General features: G+C 35.0%; 3 pseudogenes; 1 reads left to right on the top strand and 2 right to left on the bottom strand.

Moving 5' to 3' along the window:
• Positions 1–4752: 4752 nt before the first annotated feature.
• LOC111409562 lies at positions 4753–6936 on the bottom strand (annotated as a pseudogene).
• A 1937-nt stretch (positions 6937–8873) lies between these two features.
• On the bottom strand, positions 8874–12418 carry LOC111409561 (annotated as a pseudogene).
• Positions 12419–20270: 7852 nt separating this feature from the next.
• On the top strand, positions 20271–24126 carry LOC111409265 (annotated as a pseudogene).
• The last annotated feature ends 3809 nt before the right edge of the window (positions 24127–27935 follow it).

Raw genomic sequence — 27935 nt, 5'->3', positions numbered from 1 at the left:
CTACTAATTGCATCCAATTGACTCCCATCAATATTTAAAATATCTCTTATGGTCCAATTCAATCATTGGATATTTGCAATTTGGTCCTCAACTTTGTACTTAGCCATTTTTCGCTTCTTTCTTTCAATTTAGCTTCCAACCATCGAGTTTTACCTAATAAATGAAATATACAACAAATTAGGCTATAATTTCTTTAAAAAACTATTAAATGTCTATATTTTTAGGTCCACATAAATGTATAAAATACACTTATCAGCAATGCTGGTAGCTATGCACTAATGGAGGTAGATTATGGTACTACAAATCAGCAAAGAGGGCATCCTACGGCATCTCAATGTAGCAATGTAAGCATTCCATGGCCCATATCAGTAAGGTGGGATTGCCATGGCACCAATATAGGCACCATCTTTGTACCTATGGCAACTAAGTCAACAACCTATGAAACCCCCAAGGTATTTTTGTACTAGAATTAATGTTGAAAAACATAAGACCAACACATGATGCATTTGAGGATCATGGAAATCTTTATAATTATATAAGTATTGCAATACCAGGTACAATAATGGAATTTGTGGATCCAATAATAAACTTAGAAAACAACCTTAGAAATAAAATCAATATTAGCTGGTATATTGAGCACTAGAGTGGCTTGTACAAAGGAATTCCTAGAGATCTCATGTCAATTACAAATGTTGTTACTATATTACACAGAATAAGGGCTAGTTTGAAATGATTTTTGAGAAGTTAAAAGGAGTTTTTAAGATTCAAAATCTGCTTTTGGATCCATTTGATTAATTTTATAGAAGAGCTTTTAGAGAAAGCAGGCTAAATATAGCTTTCTCTAAAAGCTCTTCCGCAAGATAAAACTCTTTTAGAAATTAGTTTTCAAATGCTAATTAAGGTAATTTCTCAATAGGCTCTTCTATAAAAAATAGAAGCAAAAACAAAAGCAAAAGTTCAGCTAAATGGACCATAAGAAGCACACGTCTAGCTGAAGGCTTGGGGTAATAGCTGAAGGCAATCGCGTAGAGGCGACAACTAGTCGGGAACCAACTGACATGCCTAAATTATTTAGGCCAGCATGGGCCTCAGTTGGACTCGGGTCAGACCCGATGCCTTATAAATCATTTTTCTCGTATACAATTTTTTCTTCTTTTTATTAGTATTTGGACTAAACAGCAATGAACAAGATTAATCCACCATATGTTACAATATATAGTAGAGTAATTTACAATCCACTCTAACGAGTGAAAGTCGCCGAATTCACAAAGTTTACTGTAAACCACCTCCTTTAATTGATTCTGTCTCTTTCTAGACATGCTAAAATGCCAGGGATAGTTGTATTTAGATCATCTGCCACCACCCATTGGTAGAATAATATGACCCCTCATGCCATCATATACAGTACCGATACTATTACCCTCACCATTTGCAAAGGTTTTCAATTCCACATAAAGAAGAGATTCCATCTGTTCTGCATTGGATTTAGTTTATGCCCACGATATCATCTACTTGAACAAAAAAATCTATAATAAACGTACTTTCCCCAAAACCCAAGGAATTTGCTCTCTCATACGGTGACAAAGTCCTATCATAACATCCGATGATACTTGATTAGTACGTTTATGGTTGAGACTAAGACAATACTTGATCGTGTTCAAACTCCTAACTTTCATTCTTGATAATAGTTCAATGGCATGTCATGCACATTGATGAATTTCTTTTACTCTCGAGTTTAGGCCAATTTTAACTTGATTGTAAACTAGATTTTATGATTGTTGAACTTTTTTAATATTTGTTAATGTTGTTTTATAGGATTGTTGAAATGGTGAAAGATATGAATGAGGTCATCAATTAAAGCTATTGGCATGGATTGAAAAGAAGTTGTGGATAAAGGGGCAAAAGAGGCAAAGCAAAATTGTTGGACGAATAGCGCCTCGGCGCCAAAATAGTGATGCCAAGGTGCCACAAAAAAGTGAGAGAAACACATTTAAAGTGCTGCGGTGCTATAGAGAATACAGAGCATTGGTGCCTGGCTCATTGCATCAGGCACCGCGACGTCGTCGAATAATGCAACTAGGGTGCATTTTTGGCCCATTTGAAGTCCATGAAAAAACCTACTCTCTAAAGGCAAGATACACACTTTGAGATTAAAGAGAAGCAATGCAAGGGAACAAAACAATAAGCAATTCAACGTTTGGAGCATTGATTGGAAGAGAAAGAAGATCTTGGGTAGAATATTGATATTTTTTCTTCTACATCTTTACTACGAATTCGGTGATATATTCTATGACAATTTATTACTTTCCCTCTTTCCTTATGAATATCTAAATCTCTTATTAAAGCGAATAATATAATCCAATTAGGATCCTTTATGTCTTTTAATTAAGATTCTTGTTCTTTATTTTTTTCATTTGTTGATATTACTATAAATTACTTAATCATTAATTTGATGATTTAGTGAATCCTTTACGAATTGAAATGTGAGTTTAAGCTTTAGACCATATAGTAAAATTCGATAAATTGGTATAACGTGTAGAGATACCTATACTAATTATTGCGGTCATAATTGAATTTCTAAAACAAAGAACTCATTTAACTAAACTTGATTTGTATAAAGATATGGAATTAAATCAGTTAAATAGGCTCAATGAGAACTCGAGAGAGGTAAATTGAATAAATAGGAGAATTCAACCAAACACTACGTTAGATTTTCTGAATATTGATTTAAGATGTAAAGGTGATCAATAGGTAAAATTATTCTACCATAATATTTGTTCATTATTTAATTTCTAAACCAATAGTGTGTGCATCCAATTGTTTTCATGTATTTAGATTAAAAATTAAACCATACGAATTTTTATCTACTTTCATCAAATAGTAGTTAGAGAAAAAATTGAATTAAGTGCTAAAGTATAGTTCTGGTGGGAACGATAATCCAGACTCATAGGCCCATTATATTACTTGTTACGATACGTACACTTGCGGATATAAAGTTGACAACACACATTGCAATGCTTTGAGTGGGACTATGCAAGTGCTATGGCCTGCCCATTGTGCTGCCATGCCATGGTGTGCCATGTGATTATGAGTACACAAGGACAGACTTGTTCTTTATGTGGCACGCCATAACACCATGTGTTGGGAAGCAGTGTAGGCAGCTATGCACTAATGGAGGTTGGTTATGTTGAACAAAATTGATGAAGAATGAAAATAAGTGCTTGTGTGCCGTGTGATTATAGTACACAAGGACATACCTGGTCCTTAGGTGGCACGCCACAACACTATGTGTTGAGAACCAATGTAGGCAGCTATGCACTAATGGAGGTCGATTATGTTGAACAAAGTTGATGAAGGATGAAAATAAGTGTTTGAAGGCTTTATGGCAAATAGTTTGTAGAAGTAAACAAACCTTAATCCAAGTTTGAATCAAGCAAACAAAATTAAAAACAAAAAAAAGGAACTAAATAACAGAATTATAAAAACATGGTTTGATATTAGATTTTGGATGTTATGGAATCAATTTGATATTTGTGATATGATTTCCAACATGAAAACCTTTAATATATATTGAACTACAATCACCATGCACGAAATAGTGTAAAAATCAAGCCAAAAGGGTGTGAAACACTTCAAAACGATACCAGAATTCAAACAGCCAATGGTTGGATTTATTATTATTATTATTATTATTATTATTATTTTGTACTGGATGACCACCTAATATAAAATTGAACGCCTACCCAATTCAACAAAATGACCACCGTAATTGCAACACAAGACCGGGCGGCCGCACAGGCCATTTTTCGGCTTTCATCATTTTTGTTTTCGCTTATTTTTCTCATGGTTAACCGCTTTTATCACTTTCAAAATCACTCATCATTGTTAATTTGAACAATATCTAATAGACTACAGCATTGTAAATCTGTAAAGACGACAGCCTACAGCATCTCAATACAACAATATAGGCATTCCATGGCCCATAGCAGCAAGGTGGGGGTGCAATATCATCGATATAGGCATCATATGTGTACCCATGGTAGCTAAGTTGACCGCCTGTGAAACCCTCGAGGCTATGAAAGGAGATGAATATAGCTATGGTATTCTTGTACTAGAATTAATGTCGACAAACCTAAGACCAAGAGATGATGCATTTGAAGATCATGGAAATCTGCATAATTATGTAAGTATTGCAATACCAGGTAGAGCAATGCAAATAGTGGATCCAATCATGCAACTAGAAAACAACTCTATTAATAAGATCGCATGTCAATCACAAATGTTGTTACTATACTATACATAATAAGGGCTAGATTGAAACGATTTTTGAGAAGTGAAAATGAGCTTTTAAGATCTAAAAACAGTCTCATTTGATTAAAATATTATATAAGAATTTTTAGGGAAAGCAGATCCTATATAGTTTCCTCTAAAAGGTTTTTTCCAAGATAAAATTCTTTTAAAAATTAGGTTTCAAACACTAATTAAGATAATTTCTAGTAAGCTCTTATATAAAAATAGAAGCAAAAGCAAACGTTTAGCCAAATGGGCCCTAAGAAATGCATGTCTAGCTGGAGGCTTGAGGTAACAGCTTCGCTACTTCGGCAATCACGTAGAGGTGACTACCGCTGGGAATCAACTGACATGCCTAAAATTCCCTAGGACTAGACCTGGGTCCAACTCGGTGCCTTATAAAATGTTTTTCTTGGATACAATTTTTTCTTCTTTTTATTAGTATGTTGGACTAAATAGTAATGAACAAGATTAATCCAACATATATTACAACATAAAATAGAATAATTTACAATCCACTTCAACGAGTGAAAATCACTGAATCACAAAGTTTGCTATAAACCACTTCCATTAATTGATTCTGTCTCTTCCTGTATATGCCAATGCTAGTTGTCTTTAGATCATCTGCCACCACCCATTGGTAGAATAATATGATCCCTCATGCTGTCATATACAGTACCTGTACTATTGTCCTCACCATTTGCAAAGGTTTTCAATTCCATAGAAAGAAGAGATTCCATCTTTTCTGCGTAGGGTTCAGTTTGTTCCCACGAGTGTTTTCCTGATAGTCTCAGACTTTCAAGTTCCATAGCTACTTCCTTCATACTAGGTCTATCATCTCCTCTAACGTATAAACACCTTTTTGCGAGCATAGCAACTGATATTAACTGTTCACTGTTTCCTTCACACACAATATTATCATCAAGAACTTGGAATAAGTTGCCTTGTTTCAGTGTTAAAAGAAAATAGCTGGTTAAATTTCTCTTCTTCTCTGGTCCATCATAACTTAATGCCTTCTTTCTTGTTAGTAGCTCTACAAGAACTACTCCAAAGTTATAAACATCACTTTTCTCAGTTAATTGGTTTGTTTGTAAGTATTCAGGGTCTAAGTATCCAAAGGTTCCTTGTACCATAGTAGATAATTGAGTTTTATCCACATGAACCAATCTTGATGCTCCAAAATCTGAGACCTTTGCTGTGAAATTAGCATCTAAGAGAATATTAGCCGATTTGATGTCTCGGTGTATGATTGGAGGAGAAGCCGCAGAGTGCAAATATGCAAGAACTCCAACACCTTCTGCAGCTATTGTTAAGCATTTTTCCCAAGAAAGAACGTGTGCCTTTGTTTTTTTGTTTATGTGTTCAAAAAGAGTACCATTGTTGATGAATTGTAAACTAGGAGAGGAACTTGTGACTCTAAACAACAACCAAGGAGCCTAACAACATTCTTGTGGTTGATTTGGGAAAGAACAATCACCTCATTGATAAATTGGTCAACTTGGTTTGGATCAACTTGTTTGGACTTCTTGATGGCAACTATTCGATTATTTGATAAGAAGCCTTTGTACACTGTTCCAAATCCTCCTTGACCAATAATCCTATTGTTATGGAAATTGTTTGTTGCCTTCTTTAGCTCAGCGGATGTGAATATTTTTGTTGTATTCGTTGATTTCTCTCTTCTAATGAGTTGTTCTTGCAACAATAACCCACCATTTTGAAGAAAGAATTTTCGCTTCATCGTGACCAACTTTTTTCCCCTACTTTTCGTTAAACAAATAGGCCAGAAATTATTTTTTGGAAATATGAGAGATATTTAAGGTTGGGAGAGCCTATTCCTGCGATTCTATGGTAGGGATAAAAAAGAAAAAGGTGGAAATAAAAGACGAAAGGTTAAGACGTATGCATGGAAGTTGTACTAACCTGCAACAAGTTTGAAGACGAGCGATTAATCATTGCAAATGCAACCTATGCCATTTTTTTTGCTGTCACCATGATGACCTTTCGGGCAAACACATCTAAAATTCCCCAGTATGTTCTCACATATATGTTCACAATCGTTGCGACTTGGATCTTGACATTCATCAGTATCTGCATAACAAAATATCAATAATAAAAAAGAAAATGAAGTTAAAATTCATCCCCCATTTGGCCCCCATTAAAACACATTATTTGTCAATTTCTCACACTAGTGCGGGCCCCATGTGTCATGAAGTCAGACAGTGCAATAGAATTCAAATGGAGGGTAACTATTGGTCATAGTACTAAATGACAAAATCGCCCTTCCGACCACTCCCCTCAATCGGTCATCTAGTTTTGATATTGGAGGGTGGTTTCGTCCTTTGGTACCAACAATCCTTTTGAAAAAATGTGACGCACTGCAAATGATCAGGAAGGCAGCAGAATGGACCCCACTTGGGTCAAAAAAGGGGTTGAAAAGTGGCTGAAAAAAATTAAAGTGATTTAATGGAGGCCAAACAGATGCTCAATAAGTTGTAAAAAATGCTAGGCATTTCAATGAGAGAGTGGTATGTATGACTTCAAAATAATGTTGGAAAAAATTAAATATAGTCATACCTTTGCAACCATGATAGAGGTATGGATTTCCTTGATAACCTTCCTGGCAATAACAACGATATCCGTAACCATTAACAGGTTCATAACACTTGGAATTCACACTTTAACATGCATAACTAGAAATGCTATTTCGAGCCTCCTCACAAGTTCCGTCTCCAACTGCCCAGTCAACCCCTATAGGAAGCATTTCTACATTCCTTAGACGAGAAAGATCACTTGCGAAAAAATTGAATGCACTTTCTTTAGCTAGAAAACCATAGCTGCAATTGTTGAAGTCCCACACATTTGTGAAATTATTAAAGCTATGCAATGTCACCTTAACTTCACACACATGTTTCGGGATAGACAACTGGCAACAGCCTAAACCAAAACATGAGCCATTGACCAAATCATCATTGTTTTCACACGTGGAACTGCACCCTGTCTCGTAATTCTGGTTCTCCCGGGAACCACATACATAAGCGTAAGTATCACAACCAATGACGGTGAACTTATTGGCAGTATTATTGACCATGAAGCCTCTAGACACTATTATCCAGGAATCTTGATATAACACTCTGGTGCCATTCCGAGAATAACAGTCTTTTGCTATGAATTGCAAGACACGCATTTGTGATTTGGATGTTTGAGTTTGTCAAGAATGGTTTCGGGGAATCATAGTGGGTGTCATTACAAGTGACTAAGAATGTTTTGTTAAAGTAACAGCCTTCCCTAGTGCCGAAAGGGAAGGAAATACTTACATTTCCACAACGATCAATATAGTTTTTTTTTCGATATTGGGAAATTTACATCTGAGATAGAAATTGATATTGATATTGAGATAAATATAAGCAGAATTGTCGGAATGAATTGAGAATGCAATCCCATAGTGACCTGTGATTATAATTTTCTCCTATGCTATGTTTGTAATTTTACGTGGTAGTAGAATTGGAGCTTCAAGAATGAATAAAACAGATTCCAATAAGAATGATTTTATAACTTTGGAAAGTCTTCTCTAAGTCATTATTTAATCTTGATGCAAAATGTCAACTTTCAAGTTGGTGGAAGATCACTTTCCGTATGTCAGATATTTCCTTTGAAAGGGTCAAATTATTAGTGTAAAACTTCGATCAATGTCAGAGGCAAGTGGTGATTGAGTTCTACTACAATGATAGGTTAAAAAATAAGAGAACACGTAACGCAATATCATTGGACAATTACGAAAAAAATGAATGTTATATGATACAATTGACCTTTTCCTGATCTCTAAGTACGTTAGAGCACTGTGTAATTGACTTTCGATACAACCACTTGCTAATTATAAACGTTTCTTCACACAAATTTTTTCCATTAATAAATTGTTTTCTTTTCACGTATAAGATGAAATTGTTCAACATGATATTACTCATCATCAACTATTTACTCAAAATTGCACACGTGTCATAGTTTTGATAGGAAGAAAAGAACTCGACATACACGAGAGGTGTCTTGAAGACGAGAATTAAATGAATTCATATGACCCTGATTCTAACAAAAGACTCTCATATCCTGATTTCAAACTTCATCTCAACTTAATTGCAACGAAGCACCCATATCTCTAATACACGATATCACTAAACAAGCTTAACCAAACGCAGATATGAAATGAAGAAACCAGTTCATCTTCAAGATAACAAAGATTCCGCTAAAGAGCAAACTACAATTCGCAAAAATTTACACCTGCTGTGCATCTCTAAAGGTGGACAGGTGACCAGTTAACATCTTTTTTCATGCAAATGAACTTAACTCAATGTTTTTAATGCGTCAGATGCATAAATCTCTCTGGGCAACGACGTGCAAGAAGTTTGGCCAGTTGGGCAAACAAGATATATGTAGCTCAAAATCCAAAGATTTGAGGGCCGATTATGGGAAATGCTGTTCACTAGGCAACGACATATTATTATTAAGGCATTACAACAAGAGGTTGATCACTCTTTGCAGCGTCTTCTCCAACTTCTGAAGTAGAAGCTTCTTTCTTTTTCTTAACAAATTCAAAAAACTCTGCAACTTGGAGAGTATTCCTTGTAATATAATATTGCTATGGTATTCTTGTAATATAATAATGTTGACAAACATAAGACCAACCCATGATGCATTTGAGGATCATGTGAATCTTCATAATTAAATAAGTTGTTACTAATCATAAGTAGTGCTCTTAATGGGACCACATGGAAGCCCCATGATTCACACACGTGGCATTTTATCAAGAGTACAGATTGCCGAGATTATACTACTGAAGTTCTTCGAAGTGGTGTTACTTCTCGTTTAGCTACTTCTTTGCTGAACCCCTTCACATTCGAAGTTCATAATATCTAGAATAGGGTCTGATAGGCGTATCTTTAGGATTGATTGATGTGACGTCCTTATTAAATAGATGTCAGGAATGTTAGCCTTGTCGAATGGCTGACCCCTTGTAGAATGTTTGTCAATGTAATTAATGTGAGATAGGATGACGCGACACTAGGGTGTAGCAAATTAGGTCAGATGGATTTGATCCAATGATAACCACGTCGGCCTGGTTACTATAAATAGCCAATTTTGTAACATTTTGGGGGATGAATCTCTGGACGGATAAAAGAGCATCGTGCATATCTTGCCTATTTATTTAAACATATTTGATTAGTAGCCGGACGTATGTTAAAGCTTACAATTGAAATGTCGAGGAATACGTCCACGTGTACATTGCTTTAAATGACACTGTTGGCTCATTTTTGGGAGTCAACATAAGTATTGCAATACCTGGCACAATAACTAAAATTGCGGAACCAATAATGCAACTAGAAGACAACTTTAGTAATAAGATCAAGGATAACTGGAGTGGCTTGTACAAAGGAATTCCTAGAGATTGCATGTCAATTACAAATGTTGTTATTGTAGTACACAGAATAAGGCCTAGTTTGAAATGATTTTTAAGAAGTCAAAAGGAGTTTTTAAGATTCAAAATTTGCTTTTGGATCCATTTTATTAATTTTATAGAAGAGCTTTTAGAGAAAGTAGACCCAAGATAGCTTCCTCTAAAAGCTCTTCCGCAAGATAAAACTCTTTTAGAAATTAGTTTCTAAACAATAATTAAGGTAATTTCTCAATAAGCTATTCTATGAAAAATAGAAGCAAAGGCAAAAGTTCAGCCAAATGGGCCATAAGGAGTGCATGTCTAGCTAAAGGCTTGGGGTAATAGCTTTGGTAATCGCTGAGATGTCACAGCCAGCTGGGAATCAATTAACATGCCTAAAATTTCCTAGGCTAGCATGGCCCTCAATTGGACCTGGATTCGACTCGGTGTCTTATAAATCATTTTTCTTCTATACAATTTTTTTTTCTTTTTATTAATATTTGGACTAAACAGTAAAGAACAAGAATAATCCCCCTTATGTTACAATATATAATAGAGTAATTTACAATCCATTCCAACGAGTAAAAATCGCTGAATTCACAAAGTTTGCTATAAACCATCTCCATTAATTGATTTTATCTCTTCCAAAATATGCTAAAATGCCAGTAGTAGTTGTCTTTAGATCATCTGCCACCATCCATTGGTAGAATTATATGTACTATTACCCTCACAATTTGCAACGGTTTTCAATTCCACAGAAAGAAGGGATTCCGTCTCTTCAGCATTGGTTTCAGTTTGTGCCCATGAGTGTTTTCCTGATAGTCTCAGACCTTCAAGTTTCATAGCTACTTCCTTCATACTAGGTCTATCATCTCCTCTAATGTATAAACACCTTTTTCGCAACCAATGCAACTGATATTAACTGTTCATAGTTTCCTTCACATACTATGTTATCATCAAGAGCTTGGAATAAGTTGCCTTATTTTAGTGTTAAAAGAAAATAGCTGGCTAAAATTTTCTCCTCCTCTGGTCCATCATAACTTAATGCCTTCTTTCCTGTTAGTACTTCCACAAGGACTACTCCAAAACTATAAAAATCACTTTTTTGAGTCAATTGGTTTGTTTGCAAGTATTCAGGGTCCAAGTATCCAAAGGTTCCTTGCACTATAGTAGATAATTGAGTTCTATACATAGGAACCAATCTTGATGCCCCGAAATCTGAGACCTTTGCCATGAAATTAGCTTCTAAGAGAATATTCGTCGATTTGACGTCTCTGTGTATGATTGGAGAAGAAGCCGCAGAGTGCAAATATGCAAGAACTCCAGCAGCTTCCGCAGCTATTGTTAAGCACTTGTCCGAAGAAAGAACACGTGCCTTTGTTTTGTTGTTCATGTGCTCAAAAAGAGTACAATTGTTGATGAACTCGTAAACTAGGATAGGAACTTGTGACTCTAAACAACAACCAAAGAGCCTAACAACATTCTTGTGGTTGATTTGGGAATGAACAATCACTTCATTGATAAATTGGTCAACTTGGTTTGGATCAACTTGTTTGGACTTCTTGATGGCAACTATTCTGTTATCTGATAAGAGGCCTTTGTATACTGTTCCAAATTCTTCTTGACCAATAATCCTACTGTTATGGAAATTGTTTGTTGCCTTCTTTAGCTCGACGGATGTGAATAATTTTGCTGTATCTATTGACTTCTCTCTTCTAATGAGCTGTTCTTGCAACAATAATCCACCATTTTCAAGAAAGAATTTCCTCTTCATTGCGAGCAACTTTCTTCTATTGAGTTCCAAGTATAAACAACAGCCAGCAAGCAAAAGAACAGTGATTCCTATAGGAATTCCTGTTATAGAAATTTTCATGGGGCAAAAAGAATATATGTTAGCTTATTTCCCCTACTTGTCATTGAACAAATAGGCTAGAAATAAAATTTCAGAAATATGAGAAGTAATTCAAGATTGGGCCTATTCCTGCGATTCTGTTGGTAGGGTTAAAAAAAGGGAAATGAAAAAAGAAATAGAAGAGGAAAGGTTTAAGATGTATGCATGAAAGTCGTACTAACCTGCACAAGTTTGAAGACGAGTGGTTGATAATGCGAATGCAACCTTCTCCATTTTTTTTCCCATCACCGTGATGACCTTTAGGGCAAACACACCTAAAACTCCCCAGTGTGTTCTTGCATTTATGTTCACAAATATTAAGACTTGGATCTTGACATTCATCAGTTTCTACATAACAAAAATATCAATACTAAAAAGGAAAATGAAGTTAAAATCTTGTTAGCTTATATCGTTCAATAATTTGTAAAAAATGCTAGGTCGTTGAATGAGAGATTGATATGACTTCAAGATAATATTGGGAAATATATATATGTGTGTGTGTGTGTGTGTTAAAGTAATAAGTTAATTAGGTTAAGGGTAGTTTAGTCATATTATGTTTCCTTACTTTTGCACTATATAAACCATTGTAATCTTACATTATGAAACCAAGTTTAGAGGCTACTATCAATCAGTTTTCTCTCTTCTCCTCCATTCTTCATCTTTGGTTTGTTATTTTTAACATGGTATCAGAGCGGGTTTGATTTTTGGGTTAACACTAGCAAACTTTCGTTCTCCGACGAGCGGCCTCGTGCCGTTCGTTCGGTGGTCAAATTTTACTCTAGTTTAATTACTTTCTTTACATTTCTACACATATTTCTCGTTCCCAATCTCCTTTGAAACCAAAAAAAAATCTCACTATGCTATTGTCAATTTCAAATCTCCTTTTGTGTTAAACTGATGGAGCCTTCTTCTATTCAGCAAATGGGTCAGACCCTTCTTAGTACTATCTGGAATAAATACGCCTCAATTTCACAGGTGCTTTCTGTGAGAATTGGAGGTCCATTTGTTTGTTAATTTAGAATATTCGAAAAGGCAGTGGAGGCTGGAAATTAAGTGGCCGAATTCATTATATTACAAGCACAGAAAATAGAAGCAGGTAGAGAAGTTGGAATTAGAGAATTGGATTTCTTAATAAACAATTGAAGTGGGCGGCAGCATTGGGTTCTGAAATTGGAACACAAAAGTGGTTGAAAGGCTTATTTGGATACATATATAATTCCCACCGAAACCGGAAAATTGGAGGTTGCTTGGGAATAAAAAAAAAAAAAAGAGGAAAGGTTGTCTAGGTTTAGTTTCTGTCATGAGTTGGCCTCCCAAATCTGTTCGATTGAGACAGCAACAGCGATTCGATGATAGGGAGGGCATATTGGTCCGAAAGATCTGTGCATTTTCCTATTGTGGACTACCGATTTCTTCAGTGTTTTGCTGGGCTTGTGACCTGCGTTTTCGACGTTCAATTCTTCTTCGAAGTCGGCGAAATCTGTGGTCCCTTGCCCTGGCGTAGCAGTAGTTTATAAGTTGTTTAAGTATTGTTGTTGTAGGAGGTCAGCAATGTTGGATGTGTGTTAGTGTCGACGAGAGGCAGCCGCAGCCGCAACCGCAGTGCTGGAGAAGATGAAGTTGGAGAAAATTGGGCCAGGTTTGGTTTCGCGGGTCATGGGTTGTAGATTGGTTTTGGATCTTGGAGTATGTTGAAATTGGGCCAGTTGGTTCAAGTTGGCTTGGATTTGTTGTGTTGGGCTTGTTGGGTTAGTTTTTTTTTTTTTAGTTGGGCTGGTACTTTAATTTTTAAGTAAGTGGGCTTGAAATGTTTGATGGGTCTACTGAATTGGGCCTAAGTAGTGGGCTATGGATTGCCAGCAGTTTGGTAATGTTGGATTTGGCCCTTTTATTTTGGGATTTCAATTTGTGCATTTGGGTTTAAAAAAAAAGAAATAAAAGGGTTGGGCTCTAATTAATTAGGCCTGCTGGAGAAGTCTCTTCAAAAAAAAAAAAAAAAAAAAAAGCAGATTAATTGGAGTTTTCCTCATTATGGCACTATGGAAGATGATTATGTATGGGCTGATTTTGGGTAATATTTGTTGCATATTGTTGGGACTTGTTTGATGAGTTGCTGAAGATGAGGATGTGTTGTTAGCTGTGGATGCCTTAAATTTGGCATTTGTCGAGCTTGAATTTGAAATTTGTGCCCAATTCGTGGGATTGAAAATTTCATTTGATGCCCGATTCACGGGATTTGGAAATTTCGTTGTTTACCCAATTTATGGGATTAGAAATTTCGTTTGTCTTGTCTATCTGGAGTTTGGAATTTGGCATAGTCAGTTCTTGGAATTGATATGTCAAGTTCATTTGGAGTTTAAAATTTGCATCCGTTTGATTTAATTGAGATTGTGTGGTTTCGTTGGTTATCTGTAGTGGGTTTAGCCGAGATTGTGTGGTTTCGTTGGTCATCTGCAGTTCGGCATCATTTTCCTACCTTTCGTTGCTCTCTGTTGTTGCAGCTTGTAGACTTTGCCACGAAGTCAAATTCGATTTATCATTTACGCTTTTTGTTAATCAAACTGTCGTTGCTCCTTGTCGTAGCATCGTGAGTTTGAGGGGGAATGTTAAAATAATAAGTTAATTAGGTTAAGGGTAGTTTAGTCTTATTATGTTTCCTTAATTTTGCACTATATAAACCATTGTAATCTTACATTATGAAACCAAGTTTGGAAGCTGCTATCAATCGGTTTTCTCTCTTTTCCTCCATTCTTCATCTTTGGTTTGTTGTTTTTAGCAATATATATAGTTATACCTTTACAGCCATCATAGAGGTATGGATTTCCTTCATAACCTCCCTGGCAATGACAACGATACCCATAACCATTATCGGGTTCATAACAATTGGAATTCTCATTTTTACATGCATAACTAGAAATGTTATTTCGAGCCTCCTCACAAGTTCCTTCTCCAACTACCCAGTCAACCACCATTGGAAGCTTTTTCACATTCCTCAGGTTGGAAAGACTATTTGCGAAGAAATTGAATGCACTTTCCTCAGCTAGAAAACCATAGCTGCAATTAGTGAAGTTCGACACATTTCTAAAATTATAAAAGCTACCCAATGTCACCTTAACTTTCCACACTTGTTTCGGGATAGGTATCTGGCAACAGCCTAAACCAGAACATGAGACATTGACCAGATCATCCTCATTTTCACACAGGGAAATACACACTGTCTGATATTTCTGATTCTCCCGACGCCCAGATACATAAGTGTAAGTATCACAACCAACGACAATGAAATTATTGGCAGTATTATTGACCTTGAATCCAACGGGCACTGTTATCCAAGGATCTTGATATAACACTCTGGTGCCATCCTAAGCAAAACAGTCTTTTGCTATGAACTATAAAACACGCAATTGGCCCTCCCGGGATATGCTTATGATTTTGATGGTTGAGTGTTTCCAGAATGGTTTTGGAGGATCATAGTGGGTGTCGTTACAAGTGACTAAGAACGTTTCGTTAAAGTTTCCCTTGTGCCGAAAGGGAAGGGAATACTTACATTTCCACAACAATCCGTATAGTTTTTCTTCGATATTGGGAAATTTACATCTGGGATGGAAATTGAAATTCGTATTGAGATAAATATAAGCAGAATTGTCAAAATGAATTGAGAATGCAATCCCATAGTGACTTATGATTATAATTTTCTCCTATGCTGTATTTGTAATATTAGGTTGTAGCAGAATTAGAGCTTCAAGAATGAATAAAACAGATTCCAATAAGAAGGATTATATAACTTTGGAAAGTCTTCTCTAAGTCATTATTTAATCTTGATGTAAAAAGTCAACTTTCAAGTTGGTGGAAGATCAATTTCCGTATGTCAGATATTTCCTTTGAAAGGGTCAAATTATTAACGTAAAGTTCGGTCAATATCAAAGGCAAGTGGTGATTGAGTTTTGCTACCGCGTCATGGTTATAATAACATCACTATTGTAATTCTAATTAAATTTTGCAACCAAGCCATGACAAATGAATACATGTTAAATATACGTATAGAAAAAAAATCATAATAATTTCTTTCAAAAAGTTAGTGAAAGAAGTCTGCGATATGACTTAATTCATTTCTGTAGTAGACGCTACCATAGTTCATATATGTCAAGTCATTATTAATACTTTCATAACGAATGAGGCTCTTATCATCATTCATTGGTTTCCCCAACTATAAACAATAAAAGTTTTGATCACGAGGTTACAACTAGACATATTTTAGCCTAATCGAACCTTGAATTTGGTAAAATAAACTCCACCACTGTTTCTTCATCAACCATATATGTCAAGCCGTGATTAATACTTTCATAACGAATGAGGCTCATATCATCATATGTTGGTTTCATAATTATCGACCCATCTCAACAGTAAACAATGAAAGTTTCAATGAAGAGGTGACAACTAGGCATATTTTAGCCTAGTCAAACCATGTATTACAATAATTGGTTAAACAACCTCCAGAAATTGTTTCTTGATCGAATAACCTTCAATTTAAAAAAAAATCTCGCAAACTATTTTTTTTTCCATAATCAAATATCATCTCTTTGTCTTCAGATTGTTTAATAACATCACTATTGTAACTCTAATTAAATGGAGAGAAAAATGATTGGTACATTTTTGTATTCACAAAAGCGAAGAATTTAGATCTAAAATGAAGGTTCAATCGATTCATTTCTATATCAAACCGATACGCTATTCATTTAGTATTGGAATCTTGCAATCTAGCCATAACAAATGAATTCACGTTAAATATATGAATAGGAAAAAAAATCATCATGATTTCTTTCAAAAAGTCAGTGAAACATAGAAGTCTACGATATGACTTATTCTGTTTCTGCAATAGGCACTACCGTATATGTTAAGTCATGATTAATACTTTCATAACGAATGAGGATCATATCATCATACATTGGTTTTGTAATTACTGACTCACCTCGACAATAAAAATTGAAAGTTTTGATAACAAGGTGACAACTTCGTATATTTTAGCCTAATCAAACCATGTATTTAGTTAAATAACCTCCACCCAATCTTTCTTCATCAAATGGTCTTCAATTTGTAAAAATCTCACAAACTACATATAAGTATATACTTACATATATGTATATATATACACAAAAGGAAGAATTTAGATCTAAAATGAAGAAGGTTTTGTTGATTCATTTCTGGATCGAATTGATACATTATTCATTTAATATTGAAATATTACAATCCAGCCATGACAAATAAATACACATTAAATATATGCATAGGAAAAATCCATAGTGACTTCTTTCAAAAATCTAGTGAAACGATAGAAGTCTCCGATATGACTTAGTCCATTTCTATAGAAGGTGCTACCATATATGTCAAGTTGTGATTAATACTTTCATAACGAATGAGGCTCATACCATCATACGCTGGTTTCATAATTATCGACCCACCTCAACAATAAATAATGAAAGTTTTAATAATAAGGTGACAACTAAGCATATTTTAGCCTAGTCAAACAATGTATTACAGTATTTGGTTAAACAATGTTCACAAAGTGTTTCTTGATCGAATAGCCATTAAAAAAATCTCACAAACTATTTTTTTCCCATAATCAAATCTCATCTCCTTGTCTTCATCACTGTTGTAACTCTAATTAAATGGAGAGAAAAAGGATTGGCACATTTTTGTATTCAGAAAACCGAAGAATTTAGATCTAAAATGAATATTCAATTGATTCATTTCTAGATCAAACTGATATGTTATTCATTTAGTATTGGAATCTTACAATCTAGCCATAACAAATGAATACACGTTAAATATATGTATAGGAAAAAAATCATCACGATTTCTTTCAAAAAGCCAGTGAAACATAGAAGTCTACGATATGACTTAGTCCATTTCTGCAATAGGCACTACCGTATATGTCAAGTCATTATAATTAATACTTTCACAACAAATGATGCTCATATCATCATACATTGGTTTCTTAATTACTGACCCACCTCCATAGTAAAAAATGAAAGTTTTGATAACGAGGTGACTACTACGCATATTTTAGCCTAATCAAACCATGTATTTAGTTAAATAACCTCCACCCAATCTTTCTTCATCAAATGGTCTTCAATTTTGAAAATTTTTCACAAACTACATATACATGTACACACATATACATACATACATATATGTACACGCACACACACACACACACGTATATGTACACACACTCACGTGTGTGTGTGTGTGTAGATATACATATACAAATATGTATGTATGTATATGTGTGTGTATATATGCACTTATGACTTAGTCCATTTTTTCTAGAAGGCACTACCATATATGTAATATCGTGATTAATGCTTTCATGACAAATGAGGCTCATATCATCATACATTGGTTTCATAATTATCGACCCACCTCTGCAATAAAAAATGAAATTTTTAATAACGAGGTGACAACTAGGCAAATTTTAGCCTAGTCAAACCGTGTATTACAACATTTGGTTAAATAACCTCCACAAAGTGTTTCTTGATCGAATAGACTTCAATTCAAGAAAAAAAATTCTCACAAACTCTTTATTTATTTTTTCTAATCAAATCTCATCTCATTGTCTTCACATTGTTTAATAACATCACTATTGTAACTCTAATTAAACGGAAAGAAAAATGATTGGCACATTTTTGTATTCACAAAAGCGAAGAATTTAGATTTAAAATAAAGGTTCAATTGATTCATTTCTAGATCAAATTGATACGTTATTCATTTAGTATTGAAATTTTGCAGTCTAGCCATGACAAATGAATACACATTAAATATATGTATAGAAAAAAATCATCTTGATTTCTTTCAAAAAGCCAGTGAAACACAGAAGTCTATGATATGACTTAGTCCATTTCTATTGCAGGCACTACCACATATGTCAAGTCATTATTAATACTTTCATAATGAATGAGTTTCATATCATCATACATTGGTTTCTTAATTGCTGACCCACCTCGATAGTAAAAAAAATGAAAGTTTTAATAACGAGGTGACAACTACGCATATTTTAGCCTAGTCAAACCATGTATTTTTTTTTTTAAATAATCTACACCCAATGTTTCTTTATCAAATGGCCTTCTATTTTACAAAAATCTCACAAACTATTTTTTCCCGTAATCAAATCTCATCTCCTCGTCTTCAGGTTGTAAAATAAAATCACTATTTTTATTCTAATTAAATGGAGAGAAAAGGATTGGCACATTTTCGTAATCACAAAAGTGAAGAATTTAGATCTAAAATAAAGAAGGTTTTGTTGATTCATTTCTAGATCGATTTGATACATTATTCATTTAGTATTGGAATTTCACAACCTAGTCATGACAAATGAATACACAGTAAATATATGTACAGGAAAAAAAATCATTATGATTTCTTTCAAAAAACCAGTGAAACAATAGAAGTCTACGATATGACTTAGTATATTTCTACAGTAGGCTCTACCGCGTATGTCAAGTCATGATTAATACTTTCATAACGAATGCGGCTCATGTCATCATACGTTGGTTTCTTAATTATCGACCCACCTCAACATTAAACAATGAAAGTTTTGATAACGAGATGACAACTAGGCATATTTTAGCCTAGTCAAACCATGTATTTGATTAAATAACCTCCACCAACTTACCTTCAATTTAAAAAAAATAAAAAAAATCTCACAAACTATTTTTTTATGTCCATAATCCAATCTCATTTGCTCGTCTTCAGGTTGTATAATAACATGACTATTGTAATTCTAATTAAATGGAGAGAACATTTTTGTATTCACGAAAGCGAAGAAGTTAGATCTAAAATGAAGAAGCATCTATTGATTCATTTATAGATCGAACTGACACATTATTCATTTAGTGTTTGAAATTTGCAACCTAGCCATGACAAATGAATACATATTAAATACATGTACAGGAAAAAAAAATCATCATGATTTCTTTCAAAAAGTCAATGAAATAATAGAAGTTTACGATATAACTTAGTCCAATTCTGTAGTAGACACTACCATATATGTCAAGTCATGATTAATACTTTCATAACGAATGAGGCTCGTACGTTGGTTTCTTAAATATCAGCCCACCCCAACAATAAACATTAAAAATTTTGATAACAAGGGAGACAATTAGGCATATTTTTAAACCAGTTTGATTGGGACATCTAGGGTACTATACATAAATTAGAAGTTGGTTTCTTAATTATCAGCCCCACCTCAACAACAAACAATAAAAGTTTTGATATCGATGTGACAACTAGACTTTCTTTTAAACTAGTTTTGATCGCCTTCTTGATTCCAAGTTCAGTGTTTATGAAATTGTATAAAAATAAGTGCAAGCCCCTTCTTATTTCACCTCCCAAAACGTACAACACTAATGCAGAGTAGTGAAAACATGGGCTTTGCTTGTTGAACAGGGCCACGTTTCAACAGTTCTCGCCCAGCATTAATCTGAAATATTGCCCCTTAAAACACTTCCAAAGGAGACTTTTTAGTCAATTGTGGTGGTGCCAAGCATTAATCTGAAAACATTGCCCCTTAAAACACTTCCAAAGGAGACTTTTTAGTCAAGATAAGATGTTCGGTGACTTAGCCGATGACTTTCTAACTATATAAGAAATCATCTTCCAGACCTTTTTGTACAATGCCTTAGGTTGTAATTCTGTTACTACAATACAATCTAGGAAAAAGAATTATAACTAAATTCACCATGGGATTGCATATGCTTTTGCTGCAAGCCCACTTCTTTCTAGCAATGCTGCTAATTTTTGTCACAAAATCAGTTTCTATAAAAACAAATTTCCCGATAGCAAAGCCCAACTGCACGGATCGTTGTGGAGATGTAAGTATTCCCTTCCCTTTTGGCACAAGGGAAGGTTGTTACCTTAGTGTGACATTCTTAGTTACTTGTAATCACACCCACTATAATCCTCCTAAACCATTCTTGGGCGACTCAAACGTAGATATCGCAAACATATCCCTGGATGGTCAATTGACTGTGTGGCAATTCATAGCGAAAGACTGTTATTATAGGAATGGCACCAATGCACTCCATAACAAACCCACTATACAATTTGAAGTATTCACAGTCAATAATACCGCAAATAAGCTTACTGTTGTAGGTTGCGATACTTATGCTTTCGTATCTGGGAGCCGGAATAACAAGAGTGATTACGAGACAGGGTGCACTTCCCAGTGTGCCAGCAAGGATGATCTGGAGGACGGGTCATGTTCCGGTGTAGGCTGTTGCCAGGCGTCTATCCCAAAAGGGGTATGGGAAGTTGAGTTGACATTGAAAAGCTATTCTAATTTCACAAAGAGCTATGATAATGACAACACTACGGTCTGGGACGTCGATAATTGCAGCTATGCATTTCTTGCTGAGGAAAGTGCATTCACTTTTTCTCCAAATAGTCTTTCAATTCTGAGGAATGTAGAGGAGCTTCCCATGGTGGTTGACTGGGCAATTGACAGAGGAACATGTGAGGAGTCTCAAAAGAACACGTCGAGCTATGCCTGTAAAAGCACGAATTCCAGTTGTAAAGGAACCGATAATGGGTATCGTTGTTATTGTTCAGAGGGTTATGAAGGAAATCCATACCTCATTCGTGGTTGTAAAGGTATTAAAGTTTGATTTCCTGTGTATTATCTAGAAATACATCGTGAATTGTTTAGCCACGTGCCTTTTAAGATTTTAAATTCACTTTTTTCTTTCCTTTAAGATTTTAATTTCGCTTTCTTTCATATTGTTATCTCTTTTATACAGATATTGATGAATGTAAAAATCCAAATCTCAACACTTGTGAAAAGGACCGATGTGTAAACATAGAAGGGAGTTTTAAGTGTGTTTGTCCAAAAGGTTACAATGGAGACGGGGAGAAACATGGACGGGGTTGCATTCGTGGTCAATCAGTTGTGTTCAAACTTGTTGCAGGTTAGCATCATGGATGTATCTAGGCCCTTCATTACATTTCACCCGGGATTTAGAATTATCTTCGTTGTTTCAAGCTGGGTGACTTTAAAACAAGTCTTCCACTGAAAGTACACTCCCTAAGTCTGTCTTCATACTCGATTAGGATGTCTATCTTTATACTGATTATAACTATGACATTTGCTAAAACTCACTCGTCAAATTGACTTGAAAGGGCAGGAGTGTTCACGTAGCTATAAATCTACGAACCAATTCATAGCTTAGGGCCTGCTTGGGAATTTCGAAGTATCAATTAGTAGCGATTTTTAAAACTGTTCAACTTATGCTTAGGAGTTTATTATCCAGCGGTTCTGAAGGTTTTTTAAAAGAATAAAATTAAATATATGTCTCCTAGTAAAATTTTCAATTTATAGTTAGTTCATAGTTGTATGAATTTTATTATTATTATTATTATTTTCACTCACAAGTGATTTTACTTATAGGGAACTTTTTATATGTGTTAATATTTAACTTAAAAAATTAAATAAAGTTAAATATTTCCTTAAATTTATAAGTAACTTCATATATTTAAAGTAATTTTTTTACACAAAAATAATCTTTTAATTATAACGTAATTTTTCTTATTTTCTGAGTAATATTTTGCTTATGAGTAATTTTTTTTATAACTAAAATGTAATTTTTTGCTTATAAATAATTTTTTAGTGAATATATTTTTATTTACAAGTTAATTTTGAAGAATATATATTGGTTAAAAATAATTATTTTATAGAAGGTAAATTAGAATAGAATATGGGAAATGACCAAAACACGTCGATTTGATATGTTGGGAGAATTGGTCAAAATTACACTACACCAATTTTAGGTGATTTTTACACCATTCAAAATCACTTCCTAAAAAAGCTAGTAAGCACTGATTTTTCAAACCTCTCGTAAATGGTGCCACCCAACCTTATGGTACCAAAGGAATATTGCTTTTAGCATTAAAGTTTCATTCATACTAATTGTCTAAACTGATGAACAACAATTGGTATCTAGCTTCCCTACGGAATCGTCACGTGCACCTTGTACTCTCTAGCTCATTTGTTTAATAAAGGGAGAGGACTGAAACTATCCTAAAATTTCCATTACAGGGATTTCTCTAGGAATTGCGGTTCTTGTACTTGTTGCCTGCTGGTTTCTCTCAATACTCAATAGAAGAAAGTTGAACACAATGAAGCAAAAAAAATTTCTTCAAAATGGTGGCTTATTGTTGCAAGAAAAACTTACCCAAAGACAACAGTCACCAGTTATGGCAAAGATATTTACTTCTCCCGAACTCAAGAAGGCAACAAACGACTTCCACGACAATAGAATTGTTGGTCAAGGAGGCTATGGCACTGTATACAAGGGCTTGTTAGTAGATAATCGACTAGTTGCCATCAAGAAGTCCAAAGAAGTTGATCCACATCAAGTCGAGCAATTTATCAATGAGGTGATAGTTCTTTCCCAGATCAACCATAAGAATGTTGTCAAGCTCCTAGGTTGTTGTTTAGAAACCCAAGCTCCTCTGCTAGTCTATGAATTCATAGAAAATGGATCCCTTTTTGAGCACATACACAATAAAACAAAGGCGCGTTCTCTTTCTTGGGACATACGGTTAAGAGTTGCTGCAGAAACTGCTGGAGTCTCGGGTATTTGCACTCTGTAGCTTCCCCTCCAGTCATACACAGAGACATCAAATCAACAAATATTCTTTTAAACACTAGTTTCACTGCAAAAGTGTCTGATTTTGGAGCATTAAGATTGGTTCCACTGGATCAAACTCAATTATCTACTATGGTACAAGGAACCTTTGGATACTTAGACCCTGAATACATGCAAACGAACCAATTGACTCCAAAAAGTGATGTTTACAGCTTTGGAGTAGTCCTGGTCGAGCTACTAACAGGAAAGAAGGCATTAAGCTATGACAGACCAGTAGAGGAGAGAAATCTAGCCAACTATTTCCTTTCAGCACTAGAGCGAAGCTGCTTATTCCAAGTTCTTAATGATAATATTAAATACGAAGGAAAGAGTGAGGAGTTAACATCAGTTGCTATGCTTGCGAAATTGTGCTTACATGTTAAAGGGGAGGATAGACCTAGTATGAATGAAGTAGCTAAGGAACTTGAAGGTCTGAGATTAGCAGGAAAACACTCATGGAACCAAACAGAACCTAATGAAGAAGAGTCTGAATCCCTGCTTTCTAGGAAAATGAAAGCCTTTGCAATTGCAAATAGTGTTGGTAGTAGTAGCACAACTATTGGATATGATAGCATCGGAGATCATATTGTTTTACCTATGGGAGGTGGGAGATGATCTGTAGCATTAGAATCGATGTGGAGTGAGGTTATATAGAACTAGCAATGTAGCATTACTGTTGTCGAGTTAATTTATGATTTTATCTTTTGTTAGGTTCTTAATCTAAAAAATAAGGATGTGGATTGAGGTTATACTGAACTTGCAAGATTAGCGATATTATTGTTATATTGGTATACGACTTCTTATATGGTTATGATCTGATAAGTCTCATTTTATTGACAGTATTCTTTGTTAATTAGTTTCTAGTATAAACATTACTATTTTTGAAATTCTTATATAGCTTTCATTTGGCATGGGTTTTCTTAGAATAGGCGAAAAACCGTTTTATTTTTATTTTAGAGTTGATTTCCACAACTGGAAACTTTTCAACCTTATTCTTCTTTGAACAATGTTTGTAACCAATTGATAGTTTCCAATACTTTTTCTCTCACCTTATATGTAAAATAAGAAAGCATCCAAACATGGTCGATATTGTGCTAAAAATTCTTCTAATTTCTTCCTAATCGTATTGAATAAACCATGGTCTCCTGTGGTTTGGCGTAACCAGCAGTATTGTTATCTTGGAGTCCAACTAAATCCATAGTTCCTACATCCCCTTGTAAGACACAATTTTAATCTGCTTAGTTTTCAAATTTCTGCCTCAGTGCTTGTCCCCATTCCATAGTTCAAATGATTGCTTTAAATAAAAATGATGCTCTTATGTGTAATAAAACTAGAAAGTAAAAAAGAGATAGCTTAAGAAAGTGCAGAAACCTAAACCTCAATGTTTCAGATAGTTTAATATTAAGACAAAAATATACGATAGAAAATGTAAATTAATATTTAATTGATAAAGAAAGATTTTATTACTTTCTAGAAGAGAAAAATAATGTTTGTGTTTATCAAGAATTTTGGGTGTACACTATTCAGAATCAACCATACTTGTGCTTTTATACATGGGCAAAGGATGAACTGGAATTACCAGATGGTGCACTATCATGCGTGACAACGAGAAAGATTTGGATGGCGGTTTGTTTTCTAGTTAAGGCTGTTGCCAGAGGACTATCCAAGGAAGAGGTACGGAGAGTGAACGTGACATTAAAAAGCTATGAAAATCTCATAAATGTGTGGGAATTCAATAGTTGAAATTTGCATCTATGTTTTTCTTTTTGAGTAATGTGAATTCACATTTTATCTGAGCATTCTTTCCGGCATGAGGAATGTAGATAAGCTTCCTATGGTGGTTGATCGGGCAACTGGGAATGGAACGTGTGTTAGGTTTGGTGACTCAAATGTGTTAGGATTATTGTTGATTTAGAATTTGATCAAGTGGAATTCTAGAAATTGGTTAGGAGTCTTTTGAAGATGCTTGTTAGACTTTTACGTGGAAAAGGATTCTAATTGCATCCAACAAAAGGAAACAAAATCTTGTTGAAATTGGGTTTCCTAATTGTAATATATTTTCTTGTCTTTTAGGGCTCTTCTAGGGTTGGCCTATAAATACAATGCTCTTCTGTTAGTTTTATTAGGCGCAACAGATAGAAGCCAATTGCTAGATTGCTTTATATTCTCTATATTGTTGATTCAATAAACATCGTTCCTCTGCGTTTATCCTTTTATTCTTCTTTACAATTTAAACCTTGTTTCGTGGTGTGATCTTATTTACTTCAATATTGTCATATAATCTCGTTCTTTGAAATTCGGTTTGGAATCAATATGTGTTATTGGAGCTTCCGTGCCCAACAAGTGGTATTAGAGCTAGGTTGTTGATTTTATGTGGATTGGTTAAGATTCTTTTGGGATGGTTGGGTTGAAGTATGATATTCCATAATTAGATCACAATACAAGGTTCTCGTTGTGGCAGGTAAAGATGAAAGCCGTTCTAGTACAGTTGGATTTGGAAGATGCATTTTTGGGTTTTGAGAGGATGCCAGCTGGAGAGACAACGGAAGGATCGAAAGGCTACGTCATTGATTCATCTTCATCTGTCCGACAACATTCTACAGGATGTCTTGAAGGAGAAAATAACAGTTGCATTGTGGTTAATGTTGGAGCATTTGTGTATGACTAAGAGTCTTACAAGTAAACTAGCTCTTAAGCAGAAGCTGTATTCACATCGTAGGTGAAAGGAGAGTCGTTGGAAGACTATGGTGCCGTGTTCAAAGAAATAGTTGCAGATCTAAAGACGTTGGAGGTTAAGTATGATGAAGAGGATATTGCCTTGATCCTATTATGTTCATTGCCTGGGTCTTATGCATCGTTTCAGGATACTATCTTGTATAGTCGAAATACTTTGACTATAGAAAATGTCTATGATACTATGCACTAAAAGGAGAAGATGAAGTATTTGGTCGGAGCTACATCAAGGGATGAAAAAGCTCTTGTATCTCAAAGTGGTTGACGAAGAGGCAGATCGAGAGTCTGATTTAGCAATGTGACCTGTTACTACTGCAAAAGAAAGGGACATATTTGAAAGGATTGCGATATGTTACAGGCTAATTGTAAATCGTGGAACGCAACCCTTGAATCAGACGAAACCAATGTAGTTGTGAATTGTTCAGCTAGCGAAGATGTGATGTTGACCGTTGTATCTGACGTGAAATTTAGGCCTGACGAGGAGTGGATTCTTGATTCAGGATGTTCGCACCATAGGTGTTATGATAGGAATTTATTTAAGACATTGAGGATGTTTTGTAAGGTGGAGTTGTAATGGGAAACAACCAATCTTGCCATGTTGCTAAGATCGGTCGAGTCAGATTGAGGCAGCGGATGGAACATTTAGAATAATTGATCAAATTTGACATGTTCCTGATCTGAAAAGGAATCTCATTTCGCTAAGTACCTGGATGCAAATGGGTATAAATTCTTTGGAGGAGGTGGAGTCTTGAAGGTTCGAAAGGGAGTCTAAATTGTTATGGAGGGACAGAGGATATCCTAATTGTACATTTTGTAGAGGAGTACAGATCCTGTTAGGAGACATTTGGACAAGTTTAGTACCGTGGTGGAAGTTCAGTTTGGTAAAGTATCTCTTGGGTTGGGCTTTGAGTTGGTTAAGAACACTTTTAGGGAGAGCGTTGGTGATCCCGCTTTGTCACCAATTTCAGCAGATACACTGTGTTCAGGTGTTGGGGTAGGACTCATCGAGCAAAGGTAACGCGGTGTCAGCAATGTCTGGGATGCTTATGAAGATGTTGAAGGTGAAAGTTCCAGTAAGGGGCCTTCTGGTCAAGCGTCCGATTTGGTTATTGTTACAGGGTGTGCTTCGACCCTGTGTGATCAATATTAATTCCTTGGAGGAATTTAGGTTTGGGCTCGAGTGTAGTTGTGGATGTCGGACAGATGACGAGTGTTTGATTTATATGGAGTGGTTACTGTGTTGAGGAGATTCTGCCAGTTAATTTTGATGCAGATAGATATGAAATTTAGGAGTTTTGTTTATATCACTGGAATTTGAGTCAAGGTCTATATTGTTAGGTTTGATGACTTGAATGTGTTAGGATTATTGTTGATTTAGAATTTGATCAACTAGAATCCTAGAAATTGGTTAGGAGTCTTTTGAATATGCATATTAGACTTTTACTTGGAAAGGGAATCTAATTGCATTCAACAAGAGGAAACAAATCCTGTTGAAATTGGGTCTCCTAATTGTAATATATTTTCTTGTCTTTTAGGACTCTTCTAGGGTTGGCCTATAAATACAAGGCTCCTCTGTCAGTTTTATTAGGTGTAACAGATGGAAGCCAATTGCTAGATTGCTTTGTATTCTCCATATTGTTGATTTAATAAACATTGTTCTTCTGCGTTAATTTTTTGTTCCTCTTTACAATTTAAACCTTATTTCATGGTGTGATCTTGTTTACTTCAATATTGTCATCTAATCTCGTTCTTTAAAATTCGGTTTGGAATCAATGTGTATTATTGGAGCTTCTGCGCCCAATAACGTGTAGGTGTTTGAAATAACATGTCTATTCATTTAGACATATTTCCAAAATAATTTCTTCTCTTGGATATTAAATGAAAGATTAAAATAATGTCAAGAGCCTTGAATTGG

This window comes from Olea europaea, chromosome 14, assembly GCF_002742605.1.
Source record: "Olea europaea var. sylvestris chromosome 14, O_europaea_v1, whole genome shotgun sequence".
NCBI lineage: Eukaryota > Viridiplantae > Streptophyta > Magnoliopsida > Lamiales > Oleaceae > Olea > Olea europaea.
The sequence above is the reverse complement of the archived record's forward strand: the minus strand, read 5'-3'. Positions and strand labels throughout refer to the sequence as shown.